The 21,780-nt window shown below is 45.5% G+C and overlaps 1 protein-coding gene across 1 annotated transcript in view; it reads left to right on the forward strand.

Moving 5' to 3' along the window:
- Positions 1-21,780, forward strand: part of LOC138649125 (acetylgalactosaminyl-O-glycosyl-glycoprotein beta-1,3-N-acetylglucosaminyltransferase-like) — a 207,653-nt gene that overhangs the window by 100,885 nt on the left and 84,988 nt on the right. The window lies entirely within an intron of this gene.

A 21,780-nucleotide genomic window follows, 5' to 3' on the forward strand; every position in this document is an offset into this window, starting at 1 on the left:
CCTATTCGTGCACCCATCCACAGAGCCGCACAGCCTTTTCTTTGGGCATATAACTCCTCTATATACTACACCACAGGAGAGATGACAGAGCCTCTATATATACTACGCCACACGGGACACATCCTCAATATACTGCACCACATGGGATACATCCTCTATATACTACACCACACGAGACACATCCTCTATATACTACACCACACAGGACACATCCTCTATATACTACACCACCCGGCACACATCCTCTATATTCTACACCACAGGAGAGATGACAGAGCCTCTATATATACTACGCCACACGGGACACATCCTCTATATACTACACCACACAGGACACATCCTCAATATACTGCACCACACAGGACACATCCTCTATATACTACACCACACAGGACACATCCTCTATATACTACACCACACAGGACACATCCTCAATATACTACACCACACGGGACACATCCTCTATATACTATACCACACGGGACACATCCTCTATATACTACACCACACAGGACACATCCTCTATATACTACACCACACAGGACACATCCTCTATTGTTATGATAAGGTAATTCAGTACCACAATGGACATAGAGGTCAGAGCACATTGTGACCTGACAATAACCCAAAAACATAGAACGAGCTCTGAGACGTGGGAACTCTGCTGACCGCAATCCCTAATCCTCTCAAACCACACTAGAGGCAGCCGTGGATTGCGCCTAACGCTCCCTATGCAACTCGGCACAGCCTGAGAAACTAGCTAGCCTGAAGATAGAAAATAAGCCTACCTTGCCTCAGAGAAATACCCCAAAGGAAAAGGCAGCCCCCACATATAATGACTTAATGACTGTGAGTTAAGATGAAAAGACAAACGTAGAGATGAAATAGATTTAGCAAAGTGAGGCCCGACTTTCTGAACAGAGCGAGGATAGGAAAGGTAACTTTGCGGTCAACACAAAACCCTACAAAAACCACGCAAAGGGGGCAAAAAGACCCTCCGTACCGAACTAACGGCACGGAGGTACACCCTCTGCGTCCCAGAGCTTCCAGCAAGCAGGAAAAAAACAAATAGACAAGCTGGACAGAAAAAAACAGCAAACAAAATAGCAAAGCAGAACTTAGCTATGCAGAGCAGCAGGCCACAGGAACGATCCAGGAGGAAACAGGTCCAATACTAGAACATTGACTGGAGGCCAGGATCAAAGCACTAGGTGGAGTTAAATAGAGCAGCACCTAACGACTTCACCACATCACCTGAGGAAGGAAACTCAGAAGCCGCAGTACCACTTTCCTCCACCAACGGAAGCTCACAGAGAGAATCAGCCGAAGTACCACTTGTGACCACAGGAGGGAGCTCTGCCACAGAATTCACAACAGTACCCCCCCTTAAGGAGGGGTCACCGAACCCTCACCAGAGCCCCCAGGACGACCAGGATGAGCCATATGAAAGGCACAAACAAGATCGGGAGCATGGACATCAGAGGCAAAGACCCAGGAATTATCTTCCTGAGCATAACCCTTCCACTTAACCAGATACTGGAGTTTACGTCTTGAAACACGAGAATCCAAAATCTTCTCCACAATATACTCCAACTCCCCCTCCACCAAAACCGAGGCAGGAGGATCAACAGATGGAACCATAGGTGCCACGTATCTCCGCAACAATGACCTATGGAATACATTATGTATGGAAAAAGAATCTGGAAGGGTCAGACGAAAAGACACAGGATTAAGAACCTCAGAAATCCTATACGGACCAATGAAACGAGGTTTAAACTTAGGGGAGGAAACCTTCATAGGAATATGACGAGAAGATAACCAAACCAAATCCCCAACACGAAGTCGGGGACCCACACAGTGTCTGCGATTAGCGAAACGTTTAGCCTTCTCTTGGGACAAGGTCAAATTGTCCACTACATGAGTCCAAATCTGCTGCAACCCGTCCACCACAGTATCCACACCAGGACAGTCCGAAGACTCAACCTGCCCTGAAGAGAAACGAGGATGGAACCCAGAGTTGCAGAAAAACGGCGAAACCAAGGTAGCCGAGCTGGCCCGATTATTAAGAGCGAACTCAGCCATAGGCAAAAAGGACACCCAGTCATCCTGATCAGCAGAAACAAAGCATCTCAGATATGTTTCCAAGGTCTGGTTGGTTCGTTCGGTCTGGCCATTAGTCTGAGGATGGAAAGCCGAGGAAAAAGACAAGTCAATGCCCATCCTACCACAAAAGGCTCGCCAAAACCTCGAAACAAACTGGGAACCTCTGTCAGAAACGATATTCTCTGGAATGCCATGTAAACGAACCACATGCTGGAAGAACAATGGCACCAAATCAGAGGAGGAAGGTAATTTAGACAAGGGTACCAAATGGACCATCTTAGAGAAGCGATCACAGACCACCCAAATGACTGACATCTTTTGAGAGACGGGAAGATCTGAAATAAAATCCTTAGAGATATGTGTCCAAGGCCTCTTCGGGACCGGCAAGGGCAAAAGCAACCCACATGCACGAGAACAGCAGGGCTTAGCCCGAGCACAAATCCCACAGGACTGCACAAAAGAACGCACATCCCGCGACAGAGATGGCCACCAAAAGGATCTAGCCACTAACTCTCTGGTACCAAAGATTCCAGGATGACCGGCCAACACCGAACAATGAACCTCAGAGATAACTTTATTCGTCCACCTATCAGGGACAAACAGTTTCTCCGCTGGGCAACGATCAGGTTTATTAGCCTGAAATTTTTGCAGCACCCGCCGCAAATCAGGGGAGATGGCAGACACAATTACTCCCTCTTTGAGGATACCCGCCGGCTCAGATAAACCCGGAGAGTCGGGCACAAAACTCCTAGAAAGAGCATCCGCCTTCACATTTTTAGAGCCCGGAAGGTACGAAATCACAAAGTCAAAACGGGCAAAAAACAGCGACCAACGAGCCTGTCTAGGATTCAACCGCTTGGCAGACTCGAGATAAGTCAAGTTCTTATGATCAGTCAAGACCACCACGCGATGCTTAGCTCCTTCAAGCCAATGACGCCACTCCTCGAATGCCCACTTCATGGCCAGCAACTCTCGATTGCCCACATCATAATTTCGCTCAGCAGGCGAAAACTTTCTAGAAAAGAAGGCACATGGTTTCATCACCGAGCCATCAGAACTTCTTTGCGACAAAACAGCTCCTGCTCCAATCTTAGAAGCAACAACCTCGACCTGAAACGGGAGTGAAACATCTGGCTGGCACAACACAGGGGCAGAAGAAAAACGACGCTTCAACTCTTGAAAAGCTTCCATAGCAGCAGAAGACCAATTGACCACATCAGCACCCTTCTTGGTCAAATCGGTCAATGGTTTAGCAATACTAGAAAAATTGCAGATGAAGCGACGATAAAAATTAGCAAAGCCCAGGAACTTTTGCAGACTTTTCAGAGATGTCGGCTGAGTCCAATCATGGATGGCTTGGACCTTAACAGGGTCCATCTCGATAGTAGAAGGGGAAAAGATGAACCCCAAAAATGAAACCTTCTGAACACCAAAGAGACACTTTGATCCCTTCACAAACAAAGAATTAGCACGCAGGACCTGAAACACCGTTCTGACCTGCTTCACATGAGACTCCCAATCATCCGAGAAGATCAAAATGTCATCCAAGTACACAATCAGGAATTTATCCAGGTACTCTCGGAAGATGTCATGCATAAAGGACTGAAACACTGATGGAGCATTGGCAAGTCCGAATGGCATTACTAGATACTCAAAATGGCCCTCGGGCGTATTAAATGCAGTTTTCCATTCATCGCCTCGCTTAATACGCACAAGATTATACGCACCACGAAGATCTATCTTGGTGAACCAACTAGCCCCCTTAATCCGAGCAAACAAATCAGATAACAACGGCAAGGGGTACTGAAATTTAACCGTGATCTTATTTAGAAGGCGGTAATCTATACAAGGTCTCAGTGAACCATCCTTCTTGGCTACAAAAAAGAACCCTGCTCCTAATGGCGACAATGACGGGCGAATATGCCCCTTCTCCAAGGACTCCTTCACATAACTCCGCATAGCGGCGTGCTCAGGCACAGATAAATTAAACAGTCGACCTTTTGGGAATTTACTACCAGGAATCAAATCGATAGCACAATCACAATCCCTATGAGGAGGTAGGGTATCGGACTTGGGCTCATCAAATACATCCCGGTAATCAGACAAGAACTCTGGAACCTCAGAAGGGGTGGATGACGAAATAGTCAGAAATGGGACATCACCATGTACCCCCTGACAACCCCAGCTGGACACAGACATGGATTTCCAATCTAATACTGGATTATGGACTTGTAGCCATGTAAACCCCAACACGACCACATCATGCAGATTATGCAACACCAGAAAGCGAATAACCTCCTGATGTGCAGGAGCCATGCACATGGTCAGCTGGGTCCAGTACTGAGGCTTATTCTTGGCCAAAGGCATAGCATCAATTCCTCTCAATGGAATTGGACACTGCAAGGGCTCCAAGAAAAACCCACAACGCCTAGCATACTCCAAGTCCATCAAATTCAGGGCAGCACCTGAATCCACAAATGCCATGACAGAATACGATGACAAAGAGCAGATCAAGGTAACGGACAGAAGAAATTTTGACTGTACCGTACCAATGGTGGCAGACCTAGCGAACCGCTTAGTGCGCTTAGGACAATCAGAGATAGCATGAGTGGAATCACCACAGTAGAAACACAGCCCATTCAGACGTCTGTGTTCTTGCCGTTCAACTCTGGTCAAAGTCCTATCGCACTGCACAGGCTCAGGTTTAAGCTCAGGTAATACCGCCAAATGGTGCACAGATTTACGCTCGCGCAAGCGTCGACCGATCTGAATGGCCAAAGACATAGACTCATTCAGACCTTTTCTGAAAATAGCTGCGAGCGCACCTTCATTCCATTGAGTGAGTACGGACCACTTTCTAAATTTCTGACAATATACCTTTATCTCATCCTGACCCTGACACAGAGTCAGCAAGTTTTTCTCTGCCTGATCCACTGAATTAGGTTCATCGTACAGCAATCCGAGCGCCAGGAAAAACGCATCGATATTACTTAATGCAGGATCTCCTGACACAAGAGAAAATGCCCAGTCCTGAGGGTCGCCACGTAAAAAAAGAAATAATGATCCTAACTTGTTGAACTGGGTCACCAGAGGAGCGAGGTTTCAAAGCCAGAAATAGTTTACAATTATTTTTGAAACTCAGAAATTTTGTTCTATCTCCAAAAAACAAATCAGGAATAGGAATTCTCGGTTCTAACATAGAATTCTGAACCACAAAGTCTTGAATATTTTGTACTCTTGCCATGAGCTGATCCACACATGAAGACAGACCTTTAATGTCCATCGCTACACCTGTGTCCTGAACCACCCAAATGTCTAGGGGAAAAAAAAGGCAAAACACAGTGCAGAGAAAAAAAAATGGTCTCAGAACTTCTTTTTTCCCTCTATTGAGAATCATTAGTACTTTGGGCCTCCAGTACTGTTATGATAAGGTAATTCAGTACCACAATGGACATAGAGGTCAGAGCACATACAGTGACCTGACAATAACCCAAAAACATAGAACGAGCTCTGAGACGTGGGAACTCTGCTGACCGCAATCCCTAATCCTCTCAAACCACACTAGAGGCAGCCGTGGATTGCGCCTAACGCTCCCTATGCAACTCGGCACAGCCTGAGAAACTAGCTAGCCTGAAGATAGAAAATAAGCCTACCTTGCCTCAGAGAAATACCCCAAAGGAAAAGGCAGCCCCCACATATAATGACTGTGAGTTAAGATGAAAAGACAAACGTAGAGATGAAATAGATTTAGCAAAGTGAGGCCCGACTTTCTGAACAGAGCGAGGATAGGAAAGGTAACTTTGCGGTCAACACAAAACCCTACAAAAACCACGCAAAGGGGGCAAAAAGACCCTCCGTACCGAACTAACGGCACGGAGGTACACCCTCTGCGTCCCAGAGCTTCCAGCAAGCAGGAAAAAACAAATAGACAAGCTGGACAGAAAAAAACAGCAAACAAAATAGCAAAGCAGAACTTAGCTATGCAGAGCAGCAGGCCACAGGAACGATCCAGGAGGAAACAGGTCCAATACTAGAACATTGACTGGAGGCCAGGATCAAAGCACTAGGTGGAGTTAAATAGAGCAGCACCTAACGACTTCACCACATCACCTGAGGAAGGAAACTCAGAAGCCGCAGTACCACTTTCCTCCACCAACGGAAGCTCACAGAGAGAATCAGCCGAAGTACCACTTGTGACCACAGGAGGGAGCTCTGCCACAGAATTCACAACACTCTATATACTACACCACACGGGACACATCCTCTATATACTACACCACGCGGGACACATCCTCTATATATGACACCACACAGGACACATCCTCTATATACTACACCACACAGGACACATCCTCTATATACTACGCCACACGGGACACATCCTCAATATACTGCACCACACAGGACACATCCTCTATATACCACACCACACGGGACACATCCTCTATATACTACACCACAAGGGACACCTCCTCTATATCCTGCACCACACAAGACACATCCTCTATATACTACACCACACGGGACACATCCTCTATGTACTACACCACATGGGACACATCCTCTATATACTACACCACACGGGACACATCCTCTATATACTACACCACACAGGACACATCCTCTATATACTACACCACACGGGACACATCCTCTATATTCTACACCACAGGAGAGATGACAGAGCCTCTATATATACTACGCCACACGGGACACATCCTCAATATACTGCACCACACAGGACACATCCTCTATATACTACACCACACGGGACACATCCTCTATATACTCCACCACACAGGACACATCCTCTATATACTACACCACACAGGACACATCCTCTATATACTACACCACACGGGACACATCCTCTATATACTACACCACACAGGACACATCCTCTATATACTACACCACACAGGACACATCCTCTATATACTACACCACACGGGACACATTCTCTATATACTACACCACGCGGGACACATCCTCTATATATGACACCACACAGGACACATCCTCTATATACTACACCACACAGGACACATCCTCTATATACTACGCCACACGGGACACATCCTCAATATACTGCACCACACGGGACACATCCTCTATATACCACACCACACGGGACACATCCTCTATATACTACACCACAAGGGACACCTCCTTTATATCCTGCACCACACAAGACACATCCTCTATATACTACACCACACGGGACACATCCTCTATATACTGCACCACACGGGACACATCCTCTATATACTACACCACGCGGGACACATCCTCTATATACTACACCACAAGGGACACCTCCCCTATATCCTGCACCACACAAGACACATCCTCTATATACTACACCACACGGGACACATCCTCTATATACTGCACCACACGGGACACATCCTCTATATACTACACCACACGGGACACATCCTCTATATACTATACCACAAGGGACACCTCCTCTATATCCTGCACCACACAAGACACATCCTCTATATACTGCACCACACGGGACACCTCCTCTATATCCTACACCACACGGGACACATCCTCTATATACTACACCACACGGGACACATCCTCTATATACTACACCACATGGGACACATCCTCTATATACTACACCACACGGGACACATCCTCTATATCCTGCACCACACGGGACACATACTCTATATACTGCACCACACGGGACACATCTTGTATATATACTACACCACACGTGACACCTCCTCTATATCCTGCACCACACGGGACACATCCTCTATATCCTGCACCACACGGGACACGTCCTCTATATACTGCACCACACGGGACACAGTCTCTATATACTACACCACACGGGACACATCCTCTATATATGACACCACACAGGACACATCCTCTATATACTACACCACACGGGACACATCCTCTATATAATACACCACATAGGACACATCCTCTATATACTACACCACACGGGACACATCCTCTATATACTACACCACACAGGGCACATCCTCTATATACTGCACCACACAGGACACATCCTCTATATACTACACCACACGGGACAGATCCTCTATATACTACACCACACGGGACACATCCTCTATATACTACACCACACTGGTATGATGGACTCCTCGCCAGAGACGGACTACACCTCAACAAACCTGGGAAACACACATTCGCCAGAAGACTCACTACACTCATCAGGAGGGCGTTAAACTAGAAGAAGAGGGGACGGGAAGAAAAACATTAGACTCGAACAAAGACGACCCAGGAAAACATACTCAGAAGGGAGGTAAGAACATTTCTAAAACAATCCACAGTGAGGAGATTGGAACAAAACAAAATCCTCTAAACTGCATGCTCGCAAACGCCAGAAGCCTGACAAACAAGATGGAAGAACTAGAAGCAGAAATATCTACAGGTAACTTTGACATAGTGGGAATAACCGAGACATGGTTAGATGAAAGCTATGACTGGGCAGTTAACTTACAGGGTTACAGTCTGTTTAGAAAGGATCGTAAAAATCGGAGAGGAGGAGGGGTTTGTCTCTATGTAAAGTCTTGTCTAAAGTCCACTTTAAGGGAGGATATTAGCGAAGGGAATGAGGATGTCGAGTCCATATGGGTTGAAATTCATGGAGGGAAAAATGGTAACAAAATTCTCATTGGGGTCTGTTACAAACCCCCAAATATAACAGAAACCATGGAAAGTCTACTTCTAAAGCAGATAGATGAAGCTGCAACCCATAATGAGGTCCTGTTATGGGGGACTTTAATTACCCGGATATTAACTGGGAAACAGAAACCTGTGAAACCCATAAAGGCCACAGGTTTCTGCTAATAACCAAGAAAAATTATCTTTCACAATTGGTGCAGAATCCAACCAGAGGAGCAGCACTTTTAGACCTAATACTATCTAATAGACCTGACAGAATAACAAATCTGCAGGTGGTTGGGCATTTAGGAAATAGCGACCACAATATTGTGCAGTTTCACCTGTCTTTCACTAGGGGGACTTGTCAGGGAGTCACAAAAACATTGAACTTTAGGAAGGCAAAGTTTGAACAGCTTAGAGATGCCCTTAATCTGGTAGACTGGGACAATATCCTCAGAAATGAGAATACAGATAATAAATGGGAAATGTTTAAGAACATCCTAAATAGGCAGTGTAAGCGGTTTATACCTTGTGGGAATAAAAGGACTAGAAATAGGAAAAACCCAATGTGGCTAAACAAAGAAGTAAGACAGGCAATTAACAGTAAAAAGAAAGCATTTGCACTACTAAAGCAGGATGGCACCATTGAAGCTCTAAAAAACTATAGGGAGAAAAATACTTTATCTAAAAAACTAATTAAAGCTGCCAAAAAGGAAACAGAGAAGCACATTGCTAAGGAGAGTAAAACTAATCCCAAACTGTTCTTCAACTATATCAATAGTAAAAGAATAAAAACTGAAAATGTAGGCCCCTTAAAAAATAGTGAGGAAAGAATGGTTGTAGATGACGAGGAAAAAGCTAACATATTAAACACCTTCTTCTTCACGGTATTCACGGTGGAAAATGAAATGCTAGGTGAAATCCCAAGAAACAATGAAAACCCTATATTAAGGGTCACCAATCTAACCCAAGAAGAGGTGCGAAACCGGCTAAATAAGATTAAAATAGATAAATCTCCGGGTCCGGATGGCATACACCCACGAGTACTAAGAGAACTAAGTAATGTAATAGATAAACCATTATTTCTTATTTTTAGTGACTCTATAGCGACAGGGTCTGTTCCGCAGGACTGGCGCATAGCAAATGTGGTGCCAATATTCAAAAAGGGCTCTAAAAGTGAACCTGGAAATTATAGGCCAGTAAGTCTAACCTCTATTGTTGGTAAAATATTTGAAGGGTTTCTGAGGGATGTTATTCTGGATTATCTCAATGAGAATAACTGTTTAACTCCATATCAGCATGGGTTTATGAGAAATCGCTCCTGTCAAACCAATCTAATCAGTTTTTATGAAGAGGTAAGCTATAGACTGGACCACGGTGAGTCATTGGACGTGGTATATCTCGATTTTTCCAAAGCGTTTGATACCGTGCCGCACAAGAGGTTGGTACACAAAATGAGAATGCTTGGTCTGGGGGAAAATGTGTGTAAATGGGTTAGTAACTGGCTTAGTGATAGAAAGCAGAGGGTGGTTATAAATGGTATAGTCTCTAACTGGGTCGCTGTGACCAGTGGGGTACCGCAGGGGTCAGTATTGGGACCTGTTCTCTTCAACATATTCATTAATGATCTGGTAGAAGGTTTACACAGTAAAATATCGATATTTGCAGATGATACAAAACTATGTAAAGCAGTTAATACAAGAGAAGATAGTATTCTGCTACAGATGGATCTGGATAAGTTGGAAACTTGGGCTGAAAGGTGGCAGATGAGGTTTAACAATGATAAATGTAAGGTTATACACATGGGAAGAGGGAATCAATATCACCATTACACACTGAACGGGAAACCACTGGGTAAATCTGACAGGGAGAAGGACTTGGGGATCCTAGTTAATGATAAACTTACCTGGAGCAGCCAGTGCCAGGCAGCAGCTGCCAAGGCAAACAGGATCATGGGGTGCATTAAAAGAGGTCTGGATACACATGATGAGAGCATTATACTGCCTCTGTACAAATCCCTAGTTAGACCGCACATGGAGTACTGTGTCCAGTTTTGGGCACCGGTGCTCAGGAAGGATATAATGGAACTAGAGAGAGTACAAAGGAGGGCAACAAAATTAATAAAGGGGATGGGAGAACTACAATACCCAGATAGATTAGCGAAATTAGGATTATTTAGTCTAGAAAAAAGACGACTGAGGGGCGATCTAATAACCATGTATAAGTATATAAGGGGACAATACAAATATCTCGCTGAGGATCTGTTTATACCAAGGAAGGTGACGGGCACAAGGGGGCATTCTTTGCGTCTGGAGGAGAGAAGGTTTTTCCACCAACATAGAAGAGGATTCTTTACTGTTAGGGCAGTGAGAATCTGGAATTGCTTGCCTGAGGAGGTGGTGATGGCGAACTCAGTCGAGGGGTTCAAGAGAGGCCTGGATGTCTTCCTGGAGCAGAACAATATTGTATCATACAATTATTAGGTTCTGTAGAAGGACGTAGATCTGGGTATTTATTATGATGGAATATAGGCTGAACTGGATGGACAAATGTCTTTTTTCGGCCTTACTAACTATGTTACTATGTTACTATGTTACACGGGACACCTCCTCTATATACTACGCCACATGGGACACATCCTCGATATACTACACTACACGGGACACATCCTCTTTATACTACACTACACAGGACACATCCTCTATATACTACACTACACGAGACACATCCTCTATATACTACACCAAACGGGACACATCCTCTATATACTGCACCACACGGGACACCTCCTCTATATCCTGCACCACACGGGACACATCCTCTATATCCTGCACCACACGGGACACATCCTCTATATACTGCACCACACGGGACACATCCTCTATATACTACACCACACGGGACACATCCTCTATATACTACATCACACGGGACACATCCTCTATATACTACACCACACAGGACACATCTTCTATATACTACACCACACGGGACACATCCTCTATATACTACACCACAAGGGACACATCCTGTATATTCTACACCACACGGGACACATCCTCTATATACTACACCACACAGGGCACATCCTCTATATACTACACCACACAGGGCACATCCTCTATATACTACACCACACTGGGCACATCCTCTATATACTACACCACACGGGACACATCCTCTATATACTACACCACACGGGACACATCCTCTATATACTACACCACAAGGGACACTGTTATGATCCTTAATAGATATTGAGGATGTGTCCTGTGTGGTGTAGACTATAGAGGATGTGTCCCGTGTGGTGTAGTATATAGAGGATGTGTCTCGTGTGGTGTAGTACATAGAGGATGTGTCCCGTGTGGTATAGTATATAGAGGATGTGTCCCGTGTGGTGTAGTATATTGAGGATGTGTCCCGTGTGGTGCAGTATATAGAGGATGTGTCCCGTGTGGTGTAGTATATAGAGGATGTGTCCCATGTGGTGTAGTATATAGAAGATGTGTCCCGTGTGGTGCAGTATATAGAGGATGTGCCCTGTGTGGTGTAGTATATAGAGGATGTGCCCTGTGTGGTGTAGTATATAGAGGATGTGCCCTGTGTGGTGTAGTATATAGAGGATGTGCCCTGTGTGGTGTAGCATATAGAGGATGTGTCCCGTGTGGTGTAGTATATAGAGGATGTGCCCTGTGTGGTGTAGTATATAGAGGATGTACCCTGTGTGGTGTAGTATATAGAGGATGTGTCCTGTGTGGTGCAGTATATAGAGGATGTGCCCTGTGTGGTGTAGTATATAGAGGATGTGCCCTGTGTGGTGTAGTATATAGAGGATGTGCCCTGTGTGGTGTAGTATATAGAGGATGTGCAATGTGTGGTGTCATATATAGAGGATGTGTCCCGTGTGGTGTAGAATATAGAGGATGTGTCCCGTGTGGTGTAGAATATAGAGGATGTGTCCCATGTGGTGTAGAATATAGAGGATGTGTCCCGTGTATTGTAGTATATAGAGGATGTGTCCCGTGTGGTGTAGTATATAGAGGAGGTGTCCTGTTGTGAATTCTGTTGTTAAGCTCCCTCCTGTGGTCATGAATGGTACTTCGGCTGGTTCTGTCCATGGGCTTCCTCTGGTGCTTGTGAGTGGGGCTGCGGCTTCTGAGGTTCCTTCCACAGGTGACGAGGTTAATTCGTTAGCTGGCTGCTCTATTTAACTCCACCTAGATCATTGCTCCATGCCACCTGTCAATGTTCCAGTATTGGTCTAGTTCGCTCCTGGATCGTTCTTGTGACCTGTCTTCCCAGCAGAAGCTAAGTTCCTGCTTGTTTTTCTCTGTTTGCTATTTTTTCTGTCCAGCTTGCTATTTTGATTTTTGTCTTGCTTGCTGGAAGCTCTGGGACGCAGAGGGTCTTTTTGCGCCCTCTGCGTGGTCTTTTTGTAGTTTTTTGTGCTGACCGCAAAGTTACCTTTCCTATCCTCTGTCTGTTCAGTAAGTCGGGCCTCACTTTGCTAAATCTATTTCATGTCTGTGTTTGTAATTTTCATCTTAACTCACAGTCATTATATGTGGGGGTCTGCCTGTTCCTTTGGGGAATTTCTCTGAGGCAAGGTAGGCTTTATTTTTCTATCTTTAAGGCTAGCTAGTTTCTTAGGCTGTGTCGAGTTGCATAGGGAGCGTTAGGAGCAATCCACGGCTATTTCTAGAGTGTGTGATAGGATTAGGAACTGCGGTCAGCAGAGTTCCCACGTCTCAGAGCTTGTCCTGTATTTTTAGTAACTATCAGGTCATTCCGTGTGCTCTTAACCACCAGGTCCATTATTGTCCTCACCACCAGGTCATAACAGTACAGGTGGCCCAAAGTACTAATGCATCTCAATAGAGGGATAAGACCATTTTTTTTTCTTTGCAGTGTGTTTTGTCTCTCTTTTCCCCTTTACCTCTGGGTGGTTCAGGATACAGGTGTAGATATGGACATTCAAGGTCTGTTCTCTTGTATGGATAATCTCACTGCAAGGGTACAAAACATTCAAGATTTTGTGGTTCAGAATCCGATGTTAGAGCCTAGGATTCCAATTCCTGATTTGTTTTTTGGGGATAGATCTAAGTTTCTGAATTTCAAAAATAATTGTAAATTGTTTCTTGCTTTGAAACCTCGCTCCTCAGGTGACCCTGTTCAACAAGTGAAAATCATTATTTCTTTGTTACGTGGCGACCCTCAAGATTGGGCATTTTCCCTTGCGCCAGGAGATCCGGCATTGCGTGATGTTGATGCGTTTTTTCTGGCGCTTGGATTACTTTATGATGAACCAAATTCAGTGGATCAGGCAGAGAAAATCTTGCTGGCTCTGTGTCAGGGTCAGGATGAGGTAGAGATGTATTGTCAGAAGTTTAGGAAGTGGTCGGTACTCACTCACTGGAATGAATGTGCGCTGGCAGCAATTTTCAGAAAGGGTCTCTCTGAAACCCTTAAGGATGTCATGGTGGGATTTCCCATGCCTGCTGGTCTGAATGAGTCTATGTCCTTGGCCATTCAGATCGATCGACGCTTGCGTGAGCGTTAAGTTGTGCACCATTTGGCGATATTATCTGAGCATAGACCTGAGCCTATGCAATATGATAGGACTTTGACCAGAGCTGAACGGCAAGAACACAGACGTCGGAATGGGCTGTGTTTTTACTGTGGTGATTCCACTCATGCTATCTCCGATTGTCCTAAGCGCACTAAGCGTTTCGCTAGGTCTGCCACCATTGGTACGGTACAGTCGAAATTTCTTTTGTCCGTTACTCTGATTTGCTCTTTGTCATCCTATTCTGTTATGGCATTTGTGGATTCAGGCGCTGCCCTGAATTTGATGGACTTGGAGTTTGCTAGGCGCTGTGGTTTTTTCTTGGAGCCCTTGCAGTATCCTATTCCATTGAGAGGAATTGATGCTACGCCTTTGGCCAAGAATAAGCCTCAGTACTGGACCCAATTGACCATGTGCATGGCTCCTGCACACCAGGAGGATATTCGCTTTTTGGTGTTGCATAATCTGCATGATGTGGTCGTTTTGGGGTTGCCATGGCTACAGGTCCATAATCCAGTATTGGATTGGAAATCTATGTCTGTGTCCAGCTGGAGTTGTCAGGGGGTACATGGTGATGTTCCATTTTTGTCTATTTCGTCATCCACCCCTTCTGAAGTCCCAGAGTTTTTGTTGGATTACCGGGATGAATTTGATGAGCCCAAATCCAGTGCCCTACCTCCTCATAGGGATTGCGATTGTGCTATCAATTTGATTCCTGGTAGTAAGTTTCCTAAGGGCCGACTGTTCAATTTATCTGTGCCAGAACACGCCGCTATGCGGAGTTATATAAAGGAATCCCTGGAGAAGGGTCATATTCGCCCGTCGTCGTCACCATTGGGAGCAGGGTTCTTTTTTGTGGCCAAGAAGGATGGTTCTTTGAGACCTTGTATTGATTACCGCCTTCTTAATAAGATCACAGTCAAATTTCAGTACCCTTTGCCGCTGCTGTCTGATTTATTTGCTCGGATTAAGGGGGCTAGTTGGTTCACCAAGATAGATCTTTGTGGTGCGTATAATCTTGTCCGTATTAAACAGGGCGATGAATGGAAAACAGCATTTAATACGCCCGAGGGCCATTTTGAGTACCTGGTTATGCCATTCGGGCTTTCCAATGCTCCATCAGTATTTCAGTCCTTTATGCATGACATCTTCCGAGAGTACCTGGATAAATTCCTGATTGTATATTTGGATGATATTTTGGTCTTCTCGGATGATTGGGAGTCTCACGTGAAGCAGGTCAGAATGGTGTTTCAGGTCCTTCGTGCTAATTCTTTGTTTGTGAAGGGGTCTAAGTGTCTCTTTGGAGTTCAGAAAGTTTCATTTTTGGGTTTCATTTTTTCCCCTTCTACTATCGAGATGGACCCTGTTAAAGTCCAGTCCATTTATGATTGGACTCAGCCGACATCTGTGAAGAGTCTGCAAAAGTTCCTGGGTTTTGCTAATTTTTATCGTCGCTTCATCAGTAATTTTTCTAGTGTTGCTAAACCGTTGACTGATTTGACCAAGAAGGGTGCTGATGTGGTCAATTGGTCTTCTGCGGCTGTGGAAGCTTTTCAGGAGTTGAAGCGTCGTTTTTCTTCTGCCCCTGTGTTGTGCCAGCCAGATGTTTCACTCCCGTTTCAGGTCGAGGTTGATGCTTCTAAGATTGGAGCAGGAGCTGTTTTGTCGCAAAGAAGTTCTGATGGCTCGGTGATGAAACCATGTGCCTTCTTTTCTAGAAAGTTTTCGGCTGCTGAGCGCAATTATGATGTTGGCAATCGAGAGTTGTTGGCCATGAAGTGGGCATTCGAGGAGTGGCGTCATTGGTTTGAAGGAGCCAAGCATCGCGTGGTGGTCTTGACGGATCACAAGAATTTGACTTATCTCGAGTCTGCCAAACGGTTGAATCCTAGACAGGCTCGATGGTCGCTCTTTTTCTCCCGTTTTGATTTTGTGGTTTTGTACCTTCCGGGCTCTAAGAATGTGAAGGCTGATGCCCGGTCAAGGAGTTTTGTGCCCGACTCTCTGGGTGTTCCTGACCCGGCGGGTATTCTCAAAGAGGGGGTAATTTTGTCTGCCATCTCCCCTGATTTGCGGCGGGTGCTGCAAAAATTTCAGGCTGATAGACCTGACCGTTGCCCAGCGGAGAAACTGTTTGTCCCTGATAAATGGACTAGTAGAGTTATCTCTGAGGTTCATTGTTCAGTGTTGGCTGGTCATCCTGGAATCTTTGGTACCAGAGATTTGGTGGCTAGATCCTTTTGGTGGCCGTCTTTGTCGCGGGATGTGCGTTCTTTTGTGCAGTCCTGTGGGACTTGTGCTCGGGCTAAGCCCTGCTGTTCTCGTGCCAGTGGGTTTCTTTTGCCCTTGCCGGTCCCGAAGAGGCCCTGGACGCATATTTCTATGGATTTTATTTCGGATCTCCCTGTCTCTCAAAAGATGTCGGTCATTTGGGTGGTTTGTGATCGCTTCTCTAAGATGGTCCATTTGGTACCCTTGTCTAAATTGCCTTCCTCCTCTGATTTGGTGCCGTTGTTTTTCCAGCATGTGGTTCGTTTACATGGCATTCCGGAGAACATCGTATATATATATACTACACCACACGGGTCACATCCTCTATATACTACACCACACAGGACACATCCTCTATATACTATACCACACAGGACACATCCTCTATATACTACACCACACGGGTAACATCCTCTATATACTACACCACACGGGACACATCCTCTATATACTACACCACACGGGACACATCTTCTATATACTACACCACACGGGACACATCCTCTATATACTGCACCACACGGGACACATCCTCAATATACTACACCACACGGGACACATCCTCTATATACTACACCACACGGGACACATCCTCTATATACTGCACCACACGGGACACATCCTCAATATACTACACCACACGGGACACATCCTCTATATACTATACCACACGGGACACATCCTCTATGTACTACACCACACGGGACACATCCTCTATATACTACACCACACGGGACACATCCTCTATATTCTACACCACACGGGACACATCCTCTATATTCTACACCACACGGGACACATCCTCTATATACTACACCACACAGGACACATCCTCTATATACTAAACCACACGGGTCACATCCTCTATATACTACACCACACGGAACACATCCTCTATATACTACACCACACGGGACACATCCTCTATATACTACACCACACAGGACACATCCTCTATATAAGACACCAAACGGGACACATCCTCTTTATACTTCACCACACGGGACACATCCACTATATACTACACCACACGGGACACATCCTCCATATACTGCACCACACAGGACACATCCTCTATATACTACACCACACGGGACACATCCTCTATATACTACACCACACGGGACACATCCTCTATATACTACACCACGCGGGACACATCCTCTATATACTACACCACGCAGAACACATCCTCTATACACTACACCACACAGGGCACATCCTCAATATACTACACCACACAGCGCACATCCTCTATATACTACACCACACAGGGCACATCCTCTATATACTGCACCACACAGGACACATCCTCTATATTCTACACCACACAGGACACATCCTCAATATACTGCACCACACAGGACACATCCTCTATATACTGCACCACACGGGACACATCTTCTATATTCTACACCACACGGGACACATCTTCTATATACTACACCACATGGGACACATCCTCTATATACTACACCACAGGAGAGATGACAGAGCCTCTATATATACTACGCCACACGGGACACATCCTCTATATACTACACCACATGGGACACATCCTCTATATACTACACCACACAGGACACATCCTCTATATACTACACCACACGGGTCACATCCTCTATATACTACACCACACGGGACACATCCTCTATATACTACACCGCACGGGACATATCCTCAATATACTGCACCACATGGGACACATCCTCTATATTCTACACCACATGGGACACATCCTCTATATACTACACCACACAGGACACATCCTCTATATACTACACCACATGGGACACATCCTCTATATTCTACACCACATGGGACACATCCTCTATATACTACACCACACAGGAGAGCTGACAGATCCTCTATATACTACACCACACAGGAGAGCTGACAGATTCTATATACTACACCACACGGGAGAGCTGACAGATCCTCTATATACTACACCACACAGGAGAGCTGACAGATCCTCTATATACCACAACACACAGGAGAGCTGACAGATCCTCTGTATACTACACCACACGGGAGAGCTGACAGATCCTCTATATACTACACCACACGGGAGAGCCGACAGATCCTCTATATACTACACCACACGGGAGAGCTGACAGATCCTCTATATACTACACCACAGAGGAGAGCTGACAGATCCTCTATATACTACACCACAGGACAGATGACAGATCCTCTATATACTACACCACACGGGAGAGCTGACAGATCCTCTATATACTACACCACACGGGAGAGGGGACAGATCCTCTATATACTACACCACACAGGAGAGCTGACAAATCCTCTATATACTACACCACACGGGAGAGCCGACAGATCCTCTATATACTACACCACACAGGAGAAGCGACAGATCCTCTATATACTACACCACACGGGAGAGCTGACAGATCCTCTATATACTACACCACAGGAGAGATGACAGATCCTCTATATACTACACCACATGGGAGAGCTGACAGATACTCTATATACTACACCACACAAGAGAGCTGACAGATCCTCTATATACTACACCACACAGGAGAGCCGACAGATCCTCTATATACTACACCACACAGGAGAGCTGACAGATCCTCTATATACTACACCACACAGGAGAGCTGACAGATCCTCTATATACTGCACCACACAGGAGAGCTGACAGATCCTCTATATACTACACCACACAGGAGAGCTGACAGATCCTCTATATACTACACCACACAGGAGAGCTGACAGATCCTCTATATACTACACCACACGGGAGAGCTGACAGATCCTCTATATACTACACCACACGGGAGAGCCGACAGATCCTCTATATACTACACCACACGGGAGAGCTGACAGATCCTCTATATACTACACCACAGAGGAGAGCTGACAGATCCTCTATATACTACACCACAGGACAGATGACAGATCCTCTATATACTACACCACACGGGAGAGCTGACAGATCCTCTATATACTACACCACAGAGGAGAGCTGACAGATCCTCTATATACTACACCACAGGACAGATGACAGATCCTCTATATACTACACCACATGGAACACATCCTCTATATTCTACACCACATGGGACACATCCTCTATATACTACAAGACACGGGACACATCCTCTATATACTACACCACACAGGAGAGCTGACAGATCCTCTATATACTACACCACACAGGAGAGCTGACAGATTCTATATACTACACCACACGGGAGAGCTGACAGATCCTCTATATACTACACCACACGGGAGAGCTGACAGATCCTCTATATACTACACCACAGGAGAGATGACAGATCCTCTATATACTACACCACATGGGAGAGCTGACAGATACTCTATATACTACACCACACAGGAGAGCTGACAGATCCTCTATATACTACACCACACGGGAGAGCTGACAGATCCTCTATATACTACACCACACGGGAGAGCCGACAGATCCTCTATATACTACACCACACGGGAGAGCTGACAGATCCTCTATATACTACACCACAGAGGAGAGCTGACAGATCCTCTATATACTACACCACAGGACAGATGACAGATCCTCTATATACTACACCACACGGGAGAGCTGACAGATCCTCTATATACTACACCACACAGGAGAGCCGACAAATCCTCTATATACTACACCACACAGGAGAGCCGACAGATCCTCTATATACTACACCACACAGGAGAGCTGACAGATCCTCTATATACTACACCACACAGGAGAGCTGACAGATCCTCTATATACTACACCACACAGGAGAGCTGACAGATCCTCTATATACTACACCACACAGGAGAGCCGACAGATCCTCTATATACTACACCACACGGGAGAACTGACAGATCCTCTATATACTACACCACACAGGAGAGCTGACAGATCCTCTATATACTACACCACAGAGGAGAGCAGACAGATCCTCTATATACTACACCACAGGACAGATGACAGATCCTCTATATACTACACCACACGGGAGAGCTGACAGATCCTCTATATACTACACCACACGGGAGAGGGGACAGATCCTCTATATACTACACCACACAGGAGAGCTGACAAATCCTCTATATACTACACCACACGGGAGAGCCGACAGATCCTCTATATACTACACCACACAGGAGAGCCGACAGTTCCTCTATATACTACACCACACGGGAGAGCTGACAGATCCTCTATATACTACACCACAGGAGAGATGACAGATCCTCTATATACTACACCACATGGGAGAGCTGACAGATACTCTATATACTACACCACACAAGAGAGCTGACAGATCCTCTATATACTACACCACACAGGAGAGCCGACAGATCCTCTATATACTACACCACACAGGAGAGCTGACAGATCCTCTATATACTACACCACACAGGAGAGCTGACAGATCCTCTATATACTGCACCACACAGGAGAGCTGACAGATCCTCTATATACTACACCACACAGGAGAGCTGACAGATCCTCTATATACTACACCACACAGGAGAGCTGACAGATCCTCTATATATTACACCACACGGGAGAGCTGACAGATCCTCTATATACTACACCACACGGGAGAGCCGACAGATCCTCTATATACTACACCACACGGGAGAGCTGACAGATCCTCTATATACTACACCACAGAGGAGAGCTGACAGATCCTCTATATACTACACCACAGGACAGATGACAGATCCTCTATATACTACACCACACGGGAGAGCTGACAGATCCTCTATATACTACACCACACGGGAGAGCCGACAGATCCTCTATATACTACACCACACGGGAGAGGGGACAGATCCTCTATATACTACACCACACAAGAGAGCCGACAGATCCTCTATATACTACACCACACAGGAGAGCCGACAGATCCTCTATATACTACACCACACAGGAGAGCTGACAGATCCTCTATATACTACACCACACAGGAGAGCTGACAGATCCTCTATATACTACACCACATAGGAGAGCCGACAGATCCTCTATATACTACACCACACAGGAGAGCTGACAGATCCTCTATATACTACACCACAAAGGAGAGCTGACAGATCTTCTATATTCTACACCACACAGGAGAGCTGACAGATCCTCTATATACTACACCACACGGGAGAGCTGACAGATCCTCTATATACTACACCACACGGGAGAG

Source organism: Ranitomeya imitator, chromosome 1 (genome assembly GCF_032444005.1).
Source record: "Ranitomeya imitator isolate aRanImi1 chromosome 1, aRanImi1.pri, whole genome shotgun sequence".
In the NCBI taxonomy this organism is placed as follows: domain Eukaryota; kingdom Metazoa; phylum Chordata; class Amphibia; order Anura; family Dendrobatidae; genus Ranitomeya; species Ranitomeya imitator.